This window comes from Lontra canadensis, unplaced genomic scaffold, assembly GCF_010015895.1.
Source record: "Lontra canadensis isolate GAN:19392208 unplaced genomic scaffold, GSC_riverotter_1.0 scaffold14, whole genome shotgun sequence".
NCBI lineage: Eukaryota > Metazoa > Chordata > Mammalia > Carnivora > Mustelidae > Lontra > Lontra canadensis.
The window spans coordinates 21,577,929-21,594,362 of record NW_022631008.1 but is presented as its reverse complement, the minus strand read 5'-3'; the positions used below and the strand labels follow the sequence as shown (position 1 = coordinate 21,594,362).

The window sequence follows — 16,434 nt, the reverse complement described above, 5'->3', positions numbered from 1 at the left end:
AGAAACTCACCTGCATGACACAACCCCCATTCTCAGGACCCAGAACTTGAGAATGTAATATTATGTTATGTAGTACAACTATGTCAACATTTATACTCCCATGGGCTAAACTACAAACCTAGCTTCCATTTACAAAGTTTTCCAAAAATGGACTTAGAAGCTTTTGGAATGCAACCCTTTCATTAGTTGCAAAATGTATGTATAACAGCTGCCTCTATGAGCGGGTTTTTAACTAAAAGTAAAATTTTGGATATTTTCAGCACAATTTAGGTTTATTAACATCTATCAGTGGTCACTATTTTTCTCATATGAAACATGCTCCTCTGTTCCTGTGCACATCCATAGTGGTTAGTTAACAAAATTTACATTCCAAGTTAACTAGTGACAAATCTCAACTTTACACTTCAGCTTAAGCTATTTTAAAGTAGAAAGATTTCTGTTAGAATGTCCTTTGTGAAATTCTTAGGTCCTGGGTTATGGTTACCTGCCTACTGATCTGGTACAAATGGCACAAATGCATTTATTTAATTTATAATAAGTCCTCTCATTTTACAGATGAGAAAATTGTGGTGATCAGAGAGGTGGTGACTTGCTTAAGGCTTCGGAGCTACTTTAGTACTAGAATTTAAAACGTAGGTTTTCTAATTCTTAGCCCACCAGTTTTCCTTTTACTCCATGCCGTCTCTTTATGACATAACTGCATTATAAAAAGACTCTTTTAGAAAAACACCTGCAGCCTATTAACAGTCATGTAAGACAAGCCTGTTGGGAAACTATAACTTAATAAGCTGATAGTTAAGAGTGATTAATAGGACTATATTTCTTCTCTCCCACTGTGCCACAATAAGCTAGGGTGGGTATTTTACCATTTAAAGATGAAAAAGAACAGATGTATCGTCAGATCATAGATCATGGGTAGTCATTAAGTTTTATTATCTTTAAAAAAATGTTCAATTTCAAGCATACTTGGTGTTTGGAAATATGTTGTGAATCTAATGTTGCAATACCATTAAAACCATAAACTGAGAATATGATGACTATTACTGTATACTTGTGCGACTGAATTGAATTGAGTGAAATGGAGGGTGAGTCATCCCAGGTGAGCGCTGGATATACAGTTAGTGGAAACAACTTTCCAGACGAATTTAACAATTTCCCCTTAAATGTATTCAGCACTGGTTTAGGGACTGGGTCACAGTCTTTGCCCTCAAAGGAAATAAAATTAGTTTGGGCAGATGGCATATTTGAAACATTTTGAAACTGTGCAGTATGGCATATGATTAAGTGTAAAAACCAGCACAGAAATGCATTAGTGTTGGGGAAGAAGGGTTTAACATAAACTGAATAGCCAAGGAACTTCAAATATTTGGCCTAACTGAATTATTAAATTGCTCTGTAGATTTGGAGACAAATAAATTGAGCACCCTGTTGATTGAACAAATGACTGAAAATCAGGTTAAAAATTGTAAACTTATTTTTTAAGATTTTATTTATTTATTTGACAGACAGAGATCATAAGTAGGCAGAGAGGCAGGCAGAGAGAGAGAGAGAGAGGAGGAAGCAGGCTCCCCACGGAGCAGAGAGCCCGATGTGGGACTCGATCCCAGGACCCTGGGATCACGACCTGAGCCGAAGGCAGAGGCTTTCACCCACTGAGCCACCCAGGCGCCCCCCCCCCCAAAAAAATTTTCAAGGCTAATGTGTAGCAGTCACAGAGTTCTCAGATTTTTAGAGAATTATTTACTTGCTCAGTTCTAGATTCTGGTCATTCCTTGAGAATGCTGATCTAGTAGTTTTCATAACTTGGAGACTATTGTGTCCATATATCAACAATATTTGAAAATGGCTCAGTATTTTTCACAGAAGAGTGGCAATATCTGATTCTTTTTGAGAGCTTACTGGAGGAGCAGGGAGGAGGCGTGCTTAGCTTAAGGTGGTGTCTGCACAGTATCCTCTTATACAATATTTCTCTTTTCCTAATATCTAGGAATCGAGGGGAAAAAAAGTAAGCTTGATATTCAAATTCCAAAATTCCATATGAGTGGCCTACCTGACATCTTCACTTAGATATTAAGAATCTGAAACCTTAAATATATCCAGAGAGATCTCTTGTTTCTCCACTGTCTCCCTGCCACCTGTCACCCCATCCCAATCTTTCCTATCTCAGCAAATGGCACCACCATCTACTTTATCGTTCTAAGCTGAAGACCAAAAAGTTTTCCCTTTTCTTATTTTCTACATCAGACCCAACACCACGTCTTGTTGAGTTTACCTGTTCCGTATACTTTAGTCAACCTCTAGTGCCCTGTCCAAGTCACCATGATCAGTTCCGTAGACTAGAGTGGCCAACACAAAGGGAGGCAGTAGAGCATTATGGTTAGGAATAGAGGTTCAGAGCTGGATGGCCTGGATTTGAATTTGAGCTTTCCTACTATTATCTGTTGTTAGGAGTTCAGTGAGCTGAAATTCAGATGTTAAGAGTAGCTGATTAATGCAACAAGCCAAAAATGAAAGAGTTAAGCCTTTATGTGCTGGAATGGTTATACACAAGAGTCTAGAATGAGAAGGCACTGACTCTCCCTGTTACATTTCCCTCATCAAAAAGCATGCTAATCCAGGGTCGGGTGTGTCAACACAGACATGGGAGATGTCTCACTGTTGTAGGAGCCTCAACCTAAAGGCTCCAGTAATTTTAAGGACTCTGTGGTTGGGGGGAGGGTGAAGGAGGTGGGTTAGGAGTAGAAAAGTCAGTGGAACAGTGTTTTCAAGGTATCTCCCACTGCCTCTTAAAAGAAGGACTCAGCAGAAGCATCTGAAGAAGGCTTATGCCTCCGGCCTCAGATGAAGAAACCCAGAAGTGAAGGCATGACTGCGCAGGGGAATCCAAGTTGTTTACTGCAACTGCCTTCAGAGACTGCAATGCATTGGCTCTGTGCCAAGTGTAGGTTGGGGGGCAGCAGCCTTTTTCCCAGGAGGCCTGCCAGGTAAAATCTTTGTAATTGCTCATAGGCATATCTGAAAAATCACACACAGGTTTTTAACCAGGAACCAGACTCTTCAGCTGTGTGAACTTGGGCAAGTTTCTTAACTGTTCTCTGCTACAGTTTATAAAGGAGATGTAGAATTATGAGAATCACATATTGTAGGTTAGTTTTCTATTGCTGCTGTAACAAATTACCACAAATTTAGTAACTTAAAACCACAAACATTTATTATCTTAACAGTTCTTGAGGTCAGAACATTATTGGAATAAGGGCGAAAAATCATATGATTACATCAATAAATGTAGAGATAGGGTCCGTTATCAAAGGAACGAGACTGAGACAAAGTGAAAGTTATGTAAAGCTTTATTCTATGCCAAGCATTAGAAGTCCTACTGACCGGCCAGGGCCACCTCGGAAGAAAGTGACCCCCCTTGGTCTTACAGGCTAGTTTTTATAGGGCACAACCGCAGATCTCTACGTATGTGGCTTTGGCTGATTGGATGTCTTTTACCTGTCTGGCCTTATTTTAGGTGTGTATTTTAGTAACGGTTACCCGGAACCGATATCAGTAACTGCTGAAGCATTTATTAAACAACAAAATGGCTACCTAGGCAACATGGCAACAACAAAATGGCTACCTACGCAACAAAACGGCTACCTAGGCAATATGGAGTCACTCTGGGCTAAGCAGGCCCAGGCAGGCCCTAGGGGTTTAACAGGTTTTAACGTGGAATTGGCCCCAACAGTAGAAATGAGCACTTGATAAAGTTCAAGTCCCCCCCCCTTTAAAGATTTTATGTATTTAGAGAGAGAGAGAGAGAGAGAGCACGTGAGTGGAAGGAGGGGCAGAGGGAGAGGGAGAGAGAGAAACTGGAACAGACTCTATGCTGAGTGTGGAGCCCAATGTGGGGTTCAATCTCAGGACCTTGAGATCATGACCCAAACTGAAATCAAGAGATGGACGCCCAACCAACTGAGATATCCAAACACCACAAAGTTCAACCCCTTTTGACAAACACTGTCAAAATTAAAAATTTAGAAGAATTTACTTGATTTGAGAAAGACATATTGTATACCAAACATTCTACAGCAAATATCATGTTAATGGGGAGACTTTATTCTCATCAAGATCTGTTCTAAGACAGGAATACTCAATATTACTATTAATGTTTGACATAATACTGAAGGTTTAGCTAATGCTATGACATAAAGAAAAGAATTAAAAGTTATCAGGATGGGAAAGATATAAAATTATTTGTAGCTATGATTGTGTACAAAAGAAGTGTATTGAACAGAGTGACTATTAGACCTAATGGGAGATAGGAATGATAGTATTTGCCTTTATCAGCAACAAGCAGAAAATTTAAGTGGAAATTATACACTACCTACAATAGCCACTAAAACTATATGGTAAGATATAATCTCTCAAAAATTCAAAAAAAAAAATTACAAGTAAAACATTAAGACTATTTAAAGACTATGACCTGAGGGTGTGTGGAAAAACTTTTAAGACCCAAACAACTCAAATGAAGAATTGCTTGCTACAAAATTAAGAGGTTTTTTCATTTGAGGGACATCATAGAGAAAAACAGATGACAGATTGGGAGAAGATAACCATAATGTCTAAGTCCAACAAGAAGTTCACATACAGAATATTCAAACAAATGCAGCTTATCAACAAGAAAAAAAAAGAAAGAAAGGAAAGAAAGAAAGAAAGAAAGAAAGAAAGAAAGAAAGAAAGAAAGAAAGGGACAGGAAACCAGTGGGCAAAGGGGCAAAGGATATTGTTAGGCAATTCACAGATGGAGAAGCCCAGCTGACTAACAAGTATATGAACAGATGCAAATCAAAACAGGCAAGTTTCAAGTAAAAATTAGTTCCACATCAGAATAGCAAATATTAGAATATACCAGATTTTAGCGACTATGTGAGAAGTCACTAAAGCCTTAGAAATTAGAGTGTTAACTGGTAGGGCCATTCTGGAAAAAATTCCTTGAAAAATTTGGTTACACTAAATATGAGTGTGCCTGTGGCCCAGTTGTCTGGTGCTTCATATTTCCTAGAAGAATTTCACACTTGTCCATGGGGGACATTATTATTTGCTTATTGTGGCCTTGTTCAGGGTTGACATTTGTACTGTTTCCAGTTTTTGTTTTAAAACAATACTGTTATGAATATTCTTGAATGTCTATATGTGTGCCAGAGTTTTTCTGGTAGCATCGCTGGATCACAGGGAATGCACATCTCCAAATTTAAGAGATGATCCTACTGGTTTTCCAAAGTGGTGATATCATTTAATATTTTCTTTAGCAGTATATAAAAGATGTGACTGCTCCTAGATTCTTTTTTTTTTAAAAGATTTTATTTATGTATTTGACAGACAGAGATCACATGCAGGCAGAGAGGCAGGCAGAGAGAGAGAGAGAGAGGAGGAAGCAGGCTCCTCGCTGAGCAGAGAGCCCGATGTGGGGCTCGATCCCAGGACCCTGGGATCATGACCTGAGCCGAGGGCAGAGGCTTTAACCACTGAGCCACCTAGGCGCCCTGTTCCTAGATTCTTGTCAATGCTTCAGATGTCAGATTTTAAAAATCCTGCGAATACCGTCAGTGTAAATATATCTTAGTGTGATTCTAATTTTCGTTTTCCTTTTCTTCCATTTCTTCATTTCTAATTTTCTTTTTTTTTTTTTTTAAGATTTTATTTATCTATTTGACAGATCACAAGTTGGCAGAGAGGCAGGCAGAGAGAGGGAGGAAGCAGGCTCCCTGCAGAGCAGAGAGCCCGATGCGGGGCTCGATTCCAGGACGCTGAGATCATGACCTGAGCCAAAGGCAGAGGCTTCAACCCACTGAGCCACCCAGGCGCCCCTTCATTTCTAATTTTCATTTTCATTTTCTAACCTAAAAGTTAAGCAGCATTTTTATAATTTATTGGCCATTGGCCTCCTTCTGCTCCTCCTTGAGTCTTCTATGAAGCACATTGTGGCAAAGAAGATAATCTATACGATACCAATCATTTAAAATTAGTTGAGTCTTAAAACAATGGCCCCGAATGCTTTCGGTTCTTGTAAACTACTGTTTACAGAGGTCTTGAAATATTTCTCCACTTTTTGGGTAAAATGTTCCATATATATTCATTAGGTAAAGCTTGTTAACTGTATTGTTCAAATCTTCCATATCCTTACTGATATTTTTCTTCTTGATTTTGTGAACTATCAATCACCAAGTTCTGAGGTATGTTAAAATCCTCAGCTCTACTGTTGTGCTTCTATATTTATTCTCGTAATTCTTTTAAGTTTTGCTTTATATAGTTTCAAGCTATAATGTATAGAGTTCAGTTTGGAATTTTTGTATCTAATGGTGAATTAACCTTTCCTCATTATGTAGTTTGTCTCAATGCCTTTTGTCTTAAAAGTCTATTTTGTCTGATATTAATATAGTAACATCAGCTTTATTTTGGTTATCTGCACTGTGTATGTATTTTTTCATCCTTCTAATTTCAACTAATTGTTAACCTTATGTCACAGGACTCCTTATAAAGCAACTTATAAGTGGATTTTATCTATTTTTACCCAATTTAATAATCTTTACTTTTTAAACACATTTATTTTTGCATTTAAATTTACATAATAATTCTTTTTTTGTATTTATATCCATGTGCTATCCCCTTCAGGATTTCCAATTTGATTTTTGTAGATGTACATATTTCCATCTCTTGTATATCTTCTATATGCTATGTCTCTGTTCTGCATTATGCAAAATATTCTGATTCATCTTCCAGCTTATTCTTTCTTATTCTGTATCTATTCTTTTGTTTAACCATCTTTTAAATTTTAAGTTAAAATTATTTTTTATTTCTAAAAGTTCTATGTGGTTCTTTTTCTGTGTCTTCCTTTTCATGTTTTAGTCTTGTGTTCCTTATTGGTATTTAAAATTCTCAGGCAAGTAGGCAAGTAGTTTATTGGGGAAGCGAATGCAGGGAACAGGAGTGCGAGATTAGGGAAAGGGAAACAAGGAGGGAATGCCAATATAGGGATGCCCTATGGATTGATCTTCACTGTAGGCAACTGGGACTCTGTTCCATCAGGACCTTTTGAAGAGCTTGTATCTCAGAATTGTCCACTAAAAGAGTGAAAGATGAGAGCATTTATCCATTAGCTTTCATAGTCCCTTGGTCAAAAGTTGCCCCAGGGAGGGCAGTCTTCCATACTTCCAGATGTGCATGCATATGCCTAGACGACTTCTGAATAAACTGACATCAGAGAAACCCAGGGACAGGGAGCAAGAGATAAATGGTACTGTTGAAGCAAAACACTACCAGATTACACCTGTCATTTGCTATTGCATAATTGCACTATCTGGTCTCTTCTGGGGTCTAATTCTTATGATTACAGTTTCCAATGACCCTATACTCATGGTCCTTCATGTGTCTTGTGAAACTCTGCTCTGAGATCTTACTCTTTGGTAGTTTATCTGTGGGAATTCTTTGGGAATCGACTTGACAGTTCGTTCCTTTTGAGTGGGGCTGCTTTTGATTCTGTCAGACATCTGAGTGCATTACCAACCCAGTACAATTTTAAACTATATTCTTAACCTGAAGTTTCTTTGGCACCATTCTAGTGGTGTAAATTTGGACTAGAAACCCAAATAAAGGTCTGTTTGTGGTTATGAATTCTTAGGAGAGATTTTTTTCTCCTCTACTAGCATCTAGGGATTGAGAAGTTTTTCTTTCTCTTTTCCCTCCCTCCCTCCCTCCCTCCCTCCCTCCCTCCCTTCCTTCCGCCTTCCCTCCCTAGATTTTATTTATTTGAGAGAGAGAGAGAGATTGAGCATGAGCAGGGGTTGGGGGGTACGGACAGAGCAGACTCCCTGCTGAGTGGGGAGCCAGATTCGAGGCTCGATCCAAGGACAGAAAGATCATGACCTGAGCCAATGGCAGACACTTAACTGACTGAGCCATCCAGGTGCCCCAAGAAATTAGTTTTTCTTATTATCTCTAATGTAGGAAGTAGATCTGTCATTGAAGTCTCCTATTAGACTCCCTGCCTCAGTCAGGCCACTTGTGTCTCCATGCCCCGACACCCTATGAGAAATCAAAGATCAAGGTCTACAGGATCAGTGAATATTATCAGAGTGAAAACTGGGTCCACATTTTCATGTGACTTTAGGCACCTAAGTATTCCTCACTTTCTTGCCAGCTTATTAGCATGTTTTAAAAAGATTTTCCTTTTAATATTATGCATCGATTTTGGGTGTTTCCAAATGGAAGGGTCAGACTCTTGAGGGTGAAATACTGCCTGGGATGGAAATACGCATTATTGTCCTTAGGTCCCGAAAGTAAGTGAAATTTCTCATAACTCAGGAAAGCTTTTCAAATTTATCATGACGACCACACAATAATTAGAGCACAAGTTGGAGAATCAGTTTCCCTAAGTTACTACCTGTGTGGCCACAGATAAGTCAATCAACCATCTATTGACTCAATTTTTCATCAGAGTAACAGTACCTACTTCACAGGGTTCTAATGAGGATTTAATAAATTAATATACAGCGCTTACAATAATGGAAAATAGTAAGTACTCAATATACATTAGCAATTATATTACTATATTATTCTTACTATTCTTATTATTACTATATATTATTCTTCCAAGCTTATCTCCTAGCCAATCTATTCTTTCATTGCCCTCTGATTTGAGTGTGTGCCGTTACTTCTCTTAAAGTTATCTTCCAACTGTAAGAGGAGGTCATTCTCAAAGAACACCTGTGCCATCACTGAGGGAGAATTTTCAGCACAGCCCTCCAAGAGATGCCGCTCATTATTGCCGCCTCCCCATCTATTCTGTTTCCTTATTTTAAGTTTGGTGGGGTTCTCTGTGGGGAGCAGAGAGAACCGGACAGGCTGCCCTATTTGGGGACAAGACTCTCAACAATGCTATCCTATCCTATCCCACCTATCTTAGTAATCCTAACACTAGAACAAAAGCTCCAAAGACAAGATTTACAGTTTCAGGAAGACCTCAAAACATCAAGCTATCAGATTTAGGTTTGAGTCTCAGTTCTGTGACTTACTAATGATATAAATGATGTTACCATCTCTACTGACCTCTCAAATATTGTTGCAATATTTAAACAAGAAAAAGTACTTAAAAATCTTGGTAACAGGAAAGCCCTAAATTGGTAGGAGCATTTTTAAGAGGTTAGGAACCCTTGTTTAAAAGATAGGAGATGATTTTTTAAAATCACAACAACAAATCTTTATTTCCGTCTAGAGGAATTAAGCATACTGTTGATAAATGCTTGTGAACATTATAACATGAAGTCTAGGGGGTGTAACATCATCATTAAACATGAACTGAGGGGCGCCTGGGTAGATCAGTCAGTTAAGTGTCTGCCTTTGGCTCAGGTCATGGTCCGAGGGTCCTGGGATCGAGCCCCACATGGGGCTCCCTGCTTAGGCAATAGCCTGCTTCTCCCTCTCCCACTCCTTCTGCTTTTCCCTCTCCCACTCCCTCTGCTTGTGCTCTTTTTCTCTCTCTCAAATAAATAAATAAAATCTTTTAAAAAAAGAAACATGAACTGACATCACCACACACATTACTCCTCTCCGGACTAAACGCAGTGATCATTAACTTATGCACAGAGGCTAGAGTTTGTGTGTCAACATAGAGTTCAGCTGTATGTACTAATTCCTCTAAGTACTTGTGACATTATGTCAAGAGTTCAGCAGCTGAGCTTCACATAGGGCAGTGTAATTCATCGGGATTATTAGGCTCCTCCTGGAATAACTTCCTTGAGTTGATTGCCTTTGACAGATCAGTTTGCTTAGATTAAAAAGCACTTGCTGCTGTCTGGTTGGATTTAAACACTTTGGTTAGAAGAAGCTGAACTCTAACTCTGTCCGGTCTGTGGAAACACCTGGATGTGAAAAATACACTGAATATAGTGATACAAAGAAAAAACCGAGTTAGCAATACCCTGGGGTACAGTGTTGTGATCATGTGAAGGAGCATACATGCCAAACAAAAGTGACCACAGGTATATGGGAGGGAGGGAAGAATACCTTGCCTTTTTTTTTTTTTTTTTTAAGATTTTATTTATTTATTTGACAGAGATTACAAGTAGGCAGAGAGGCAGTCAGAGAGAGGAGGAAGCAGGCTCCCTGCAAAGCAGAAAGCCTGATGCAGGGCTCGATCCCAGGACCCTGGGATCATGACCTGAGCTGAAGGCAGAGGCCTTAACCCACTGAGCCACCCAGGCGCCCCATGAGCACCTTGCTTTTAACAGCAACTATACCTGTGCCCAAGGTACTGCTAAGCCAGTAACAATATTTGAGACACCACTCTGCTCCACATTCACTCAGCGTTCACTACTATTAGACTTGGGGCAAAATGGATCCCTCTTCTGGGCTGAACAATGGAAAGTATCTGGGGATATAGACATCTCTCCCTTCCCCCTTTCTGAATGGACTTAGTAATTTAATAGAAGAAACAATAGTATCAAGAGTACTAAATTAGCTGTATGCTAAAGTTTAAACTATCTTTTAAAAAAATGAACGAAATAACTGATTTAAGTGAAATTTAAGGTTAATGCCTGACATTGCATTCCCAGACTGCATGAGTTGTAGATAAAATGGCGGCTGAGATGACATTAAGCTGATTACTGCCCTGCCCCATCCACCTCTGGTGGATCAGCAAACAGAGTACTGGAACTCGTGTTAGAGGAAAGTCTCATCTACACCATCCTTTTCATCACAGCTTCCTTTTGTGTTTGGGCTTCTTGATATCTTTGAAGATGGAGGTTGACTGGGATGTTTAAAACGGAGGAGATGAGAACCCTGGCTCAATGGCTTTTCTCTTCTTAGGAATTTAAGTCCCCCGAGAATATAATCCTCACATGGCCCCGGGCTAGAGAAAACATCGGTTATACAGAGTTTTAATTTTAGTGAGTTTGTAGTGAATTTTTTATCAACAAAGAACACCATTGCCATGTCATCTATTAGTATATTTGTAGAGTTGTGCAACCATCATGATGATCTAAGTTTAGACAATTTCTTATCACTCAAAAGAAACCCAGGTGTCCATTAGCAGTCTGTGGAGCAGAACGCTGTGTATCAGTAATCAGTGCCATGGCAGGACTCCAACAACATGGAGGAGAGGAAAGATCATCATGGTGCCAGCCACCCAGCAGAGAGTCCAAACACTTGTGTCCACTTCATCTTGGTATCAGAGTCACCAAGGAAAACACAACATAACCAAGCACTGGATAGAATAATGTTTTTTACTCACAGAGAAGAGTCCGCTTAGAACTTCCAGAGGGACCTGGCCAAATGCAGCACCATGGAGTATACCATGGACCTGTTCCTCAACACGACTGTGCAATGACAGCTGGCCATCTTGCTGGAGGGCATGCCAGACAGGTCAGTAATCATCCCCAATCTCCTCCCCAAGTATATTTCTGTACCCAACAGGTCTGAAGCCAACCCTGTGAAGCAGCTGCAGCCCAAAGAGGAGGCTGGCTACCACGATATATACATCTAGCTTTGGAGGGAGTGTGTAGGCTCAGGGGTTGCTGGCTTCTTTGAGTAGTGGGTCACTGAGCTGCCAGACCAGCTGCCATCTGCTGTGGATATACACTCAGGGCAGGGACAGACAAAAGCAGCCCTGCAGATGGAACCCTGCTGTCCTCACTGTCTCCTGGGGTAACTTCACCTCTTCCCTCTCACCAAGCAGCTGCCTCCCCGTGCTCCTGCAGGACCTCTGGGATTCCGGCCCTCCCAAAGAGGGCCATGGGCTTCACCAGGTCAAACTGATGTAACCATCAGTCTTCTTCAGGCCCAGGATGCATGAAGAGAAGTAGAGCTTGTTATCATAGTGCTGCATCACTGCGTGACTGTTTCAGGGAAGTCAAACTGGAACAGGTACTTGTGTGACACTATGAAGACAATGGCCTTCATCCAGAAGCACTTGCTGGATGGACAGCATGGCCCATGGGATGGCAGGCATGGCCCATAGGATGGGCAGCACCGGGAGGTGGTGACCACGTGGTCAGGGACGACGGGGGCTAGCAGGGTAGTTCTGAGCGGGGCAGCTGCACACTGGTACCCAGCCTGCAGCAGCCACAGTGCCCGGCTCTGCGGCTTTGGCCTCCTCCAGCTTTAGGAAGCACAGGGGCTTGGTGAAGAGCAGCTCACTAGCCATGCGCGACCGGATACCCGTATTGGCTGGAAGCTACCACAACTGCACAGGGAAGCCCTGGGCTCTGCAGGCACCTCGTCCTCGCTGCTGCTGTGGGGGTTGTGGCCGTTGCTGAGGGCGCTGCTTGTGCTGTTGGTTGTAGGCTCGGCGGCTTCCCTGAGGACGCGCTTGGCTCAGGGTGGGCCTGCGACGGGCCCTGCAGCATGGCCTGGACTTCGCTCTCCTACAGCTGGCCCAGTACGCGCCAGTGACTGTCTGTCCTCCGAAGGAGCTCCGGGCCCCAGCGGGGTGGGGAACGTGGCACCTGCGGCCCAGCACGTGGCTCGCGGCGCTCCTGCAGGCGCGCAGCCCATGCGTCAGCCCGTCCGCCAGCGCAGAGCCCCTCCCCCACAGGAACCTCGGACTCCGCGCTCGCTGCGTCACGTGGCTGCGCCGCGCCTTCCGCGGGCTCCGCTTCCGGACGCAGGCCGTCTCCTGTGGGCAGCTACTCTGCCCGCTCCTGCCACCGCCGCCTCAGCACTGCCAGGACTCTGGTCACCTATCCTATCCCTGCTCTGCCATCTGGAAGGCGCTCTGTGCTCACTGCCTGGGCTCTTCGGGACAGGCCGCCTTCTTCTCCCCGTCGGACTCGAACAGTGGTCCCAGGTGGGAGTGGATGGCTGTGACGTGGTCTAGTCACAGCCAGCACCATTGTCACTGCAGCAGGGAGCAGCCCTCTGGACTGCCCGGCCCTGGCTCCTGGTTTCTGGGGGGGGCCGCTGCCCTTCGGGTCCTGCTTGTGTCTCTCAGGCTTGGAACAGCTGCGCCAGGGACTTCGCTGCTTTGTGGTGCAGGTCGATGCTTTTGAGGTCGGCAGCTTTGTAGAGGGCAAAAATCCTAGAGGCCTGCAGGGTGGTGGGCAGCAGGAAGATCCGGAGCTCGGCCTTGATGTGCAGGAAGTGGTGGCTGAGGAAGATGCAGTGCTGCAGCAGCGGGAACAGGGAGCAGAGGCTGTCAGGCAGGACCTGGCCTCCTCCACCTGCAGCAGGCAGTCCTGGTCCCTGCCCAGCATCTCCCTGGGCTTATGGTCACCCTTGATGCAGCACATGAGGCTGAGTAAAAGTTGGATGGCCCAGCAGAAGTTGCTCTGCATTTGCTCCACACACACCCAGGACAGGAACAAGAGGTTGTCCTTGGAGATGACAGTGAGCTTGCAGAGAATGAGGCAGCCCCTTGGCAGGAGGCAGGCTCGTGTGTTCTTCTGCAGCTTGGTGCTGAAGAGCAGCAGGTATAAGTGGGTCAGTGGGTAGCCCAGCTTGAAGATGCTGATGTGGGCAGCCCTCTTGACTAACACCAGCCAGGAGAGGAAGCAAAAGATGGCCACCTCCAGCATGCTAAGGTAGGACCCACAGGGGATAAAGTTGGGCACGGCGTGGGGCTCCCCCGACAGGTTCCAGGTGGTCAGTATTGATGCCAGCCGCTCCTTGTTGTACTTGGAAGAGAACACCTACCACAGCAGAGCAACAGGAGGAAATCACTTATGAGGTTGGTGGAGTTGGGGCCCTGAATAACTTGGGTAGGTACAGCCACTTAAGTGTGGAATTCACAAGGATGGTCTTGCTTCAGTGACACAGGTAATTTATGCACAGGAATGCCAAGGTGTATCCGGTATTGGGAAAACAGTAAGAGTATCAGGAAGAGGCGGTAGTTGGGCCAGAGGCCAGCAATAGCCCAGAGTGCTGGTGGGTGAGGATAGCCACTGCAGCATGATCATGAAGTTCCTGCACAGCCTAAACATGTTCACGGCCACCAGAAAGATCTCCAGTCCAAGTCTGTAGAAGAATTTGAGGTAGTGGAGTAGTCCCCGTTTCAGCCACTAGAGAGTATTGTCCTTTATAGACAGCTTGGGCAGCTGGTGGGGCCAGCAGGTGCTATGATTGGTGATGTTCCTGGCATTGGTACATGGTGACCTCAAATGCCAGCAGCAGCAGGGCCTGTAGGTGGTTCTGGATGTAGCCCAGGCTCAGGAAGCCCTTCCACACCCCCAAACCATTTAGCAAGGCTCGTGGGCCGCCAGTACAGCAAGAATTGATTGATCTCTGTCTTCTGCAAGTTGGTGCTATTGAGGAAGGGCTCAGTGGTTTTTGGAATACTCGAGGGGGCTGATGATCTTGATAGACCGTCTTGCACATAATGATAATACAGATCCAGAAGGTGGACTGGCAGGAGGCCAGAAGTGGAAGTAGGGCAGGGTGAAGCCTCACAGCGCAACCAGCAGGAGGTTCATCACTAACACCTCCTTGAGGGTCATCCAGACAGTGTGCAGGACCACCTGCTTGAAGACAAGCAGCTCCAGCAGACATCAGAAGAACATCACACAAGCCAGAAGCCAGTGGCCAAGTCCAGCGGGTGCATGGTCACCAGGTCCCACCTGTTGGCTGTGGCCTCTGGGACTTACATGGCTTGGTGGGAGCCAGCTGTGCTCAAGCCCTTGTCCCTGGAAACCTACTCTTCCTCTTTCTGCTGCTCCACCAGTAGGGGTCCCACATACCATACACTTCCTGTGAGCCCGACATAGGGGGTGGTGCCAGGTCAGAGGTCATGCTTGATGAGCTGCATAAAGGGCTGAGTGCAGGGCAGGCAGGGTGCAGGGAAGCAGGAGAAGCCAGGGATGAGGATGCTGGAGAAGGACTTGAGCATGTGGAACCGCTCCAGGCTCGTGTCCCCCAACTGCTCATTGGTGAAGCCCATCAGGTCGTTCCAGTGTATGGCAAGGCTGTGCAACTGGAAATTATAGGCAGCGATGAGCCCCAGCACAGTGTGAACCATGGCCAGCCACCAGAACACTTCAAGCAGCTTCTGCCACAGGCTGTTGTGGATGTGGAAGAGGGCGAGGCAGAGCAAGAAGAGGAACATGTAGATGATCTTGTAGATGGTGAGGCAGCTGGCAAAGCTGACCACGATGTATGTTTCAGCAGACGTGTAGATCCAGTAGTTGGCGTAGACACCTGTGACTGGCTCCCCCAGACTCTGAAGCAGCATCCCGTGCGCTCTGTGTCTGCCATGGTGACCTCCGTTGGCGCGGGGGGGCCTTCACCTTCAGCAGCTTCTCCTTGACACACTGGTGTAGCAGCAGCTAGAAGGTCGGAGTGTTCAGCACCATGGCACTGAGGTTCAGGCAGAGAGTGGATGTTCTGTAGTCCCATATGGCCAGGCTGACAGAGCCCAGGGTGATGGGGAGCTCAGGACATGTGTGTCATGCTCTGTGGCCTGCATGTGGTGCAGGCTGCACAGTGCCAGTCTGTAGAGCAGGATGGAAGGTGCTCCAAGCGTGGTCAGCTGGTGGCAGCTGCACATGGTCCAGATGGGGCAAGCCCAGAGCAGCAGCATGAAGACATGAAAGCCAGCCAGCTCTAGTAGGGGATGTGCCATATAATCATGGTGATAGGGGCACAGCTGTACAGAGTGCTGGTCCATGATGAGGTGGGCCCACATCTCTCTAGGCTCAGCCAGCCTGGGGCTCAAATGGGTGCTGCTGGGTGGGGCTGTGGCCAGTCAGGTTGTGCCTGATGTAGATGTCCACCTCTTTGTCAGGGCCTGTGAGCATCATGTGATGGGCAGCCTCCTCTTTCATGGCAGCAACAGCCCTGGCCTGCCCTGGGCCATAGCCCACCTTGGTCACCTCCACCTCTTGCTCTTCCTTGCCCCTCATGCTTCCTTGGACCCTTCGTCCAACTGGGTGGTATGTGCAGAGCTTCAAGAGTGACATTCAGAAGCTTGACTGTAAGACCTCTGAGGCCTTAAAAGAGGTCTTTACGAGGCCACAGTTTAAAGTTGGGGGTCTGGAGAGATGAACTGGGACAAAGATGGCCTTCTTTACCTTCTTCACCATGGCTGCATACTCTGAGTGGGCCGCCCTTCTCAAATCTTTAACAAGCACCTTGGCAGTGGGGGCTGGCAGGCTGCCACAAAGGCCTGGGCAGGTACACCTGTCGAACAGCAGTGCAGGGGTCACATCGTGAGCTCAGGAAGGTGAGTTCCCAGCGGGCAGAAGGACAAACACTCACTCGGTCTTGATTTCAGCATAAATACACATTATGAAAGCAGGCCCTCATCATCCTTCTGATCTTTTGGGTTTTAAGCAGGAAGTATCAGAAAAGTTACCACAAGGATAACTGGCTTGTGGTGGCCAAGCGTTCATAACAATGTTGCTCTATGGTCCTTTGATGTTGTCTCTTCCTATCATGGTGAAGCAGAATTCACCAGGCATTGGA

The 16,434-nt window shown here is 44.8% G+C and overlaps 1 pseudogene; it reads right to left on the bottom strand.

The window, feature by feature from the left end:
• Nucleotides 1-12,966: 12,966 nt before the first annotated feature.
• On the bottom strand, nt 12,967-15,655 carry LOC116868033 (annotated as a pseudogene).
• Nucleotides 15,656-16,434: the final 779 nt, after the last annotated feature.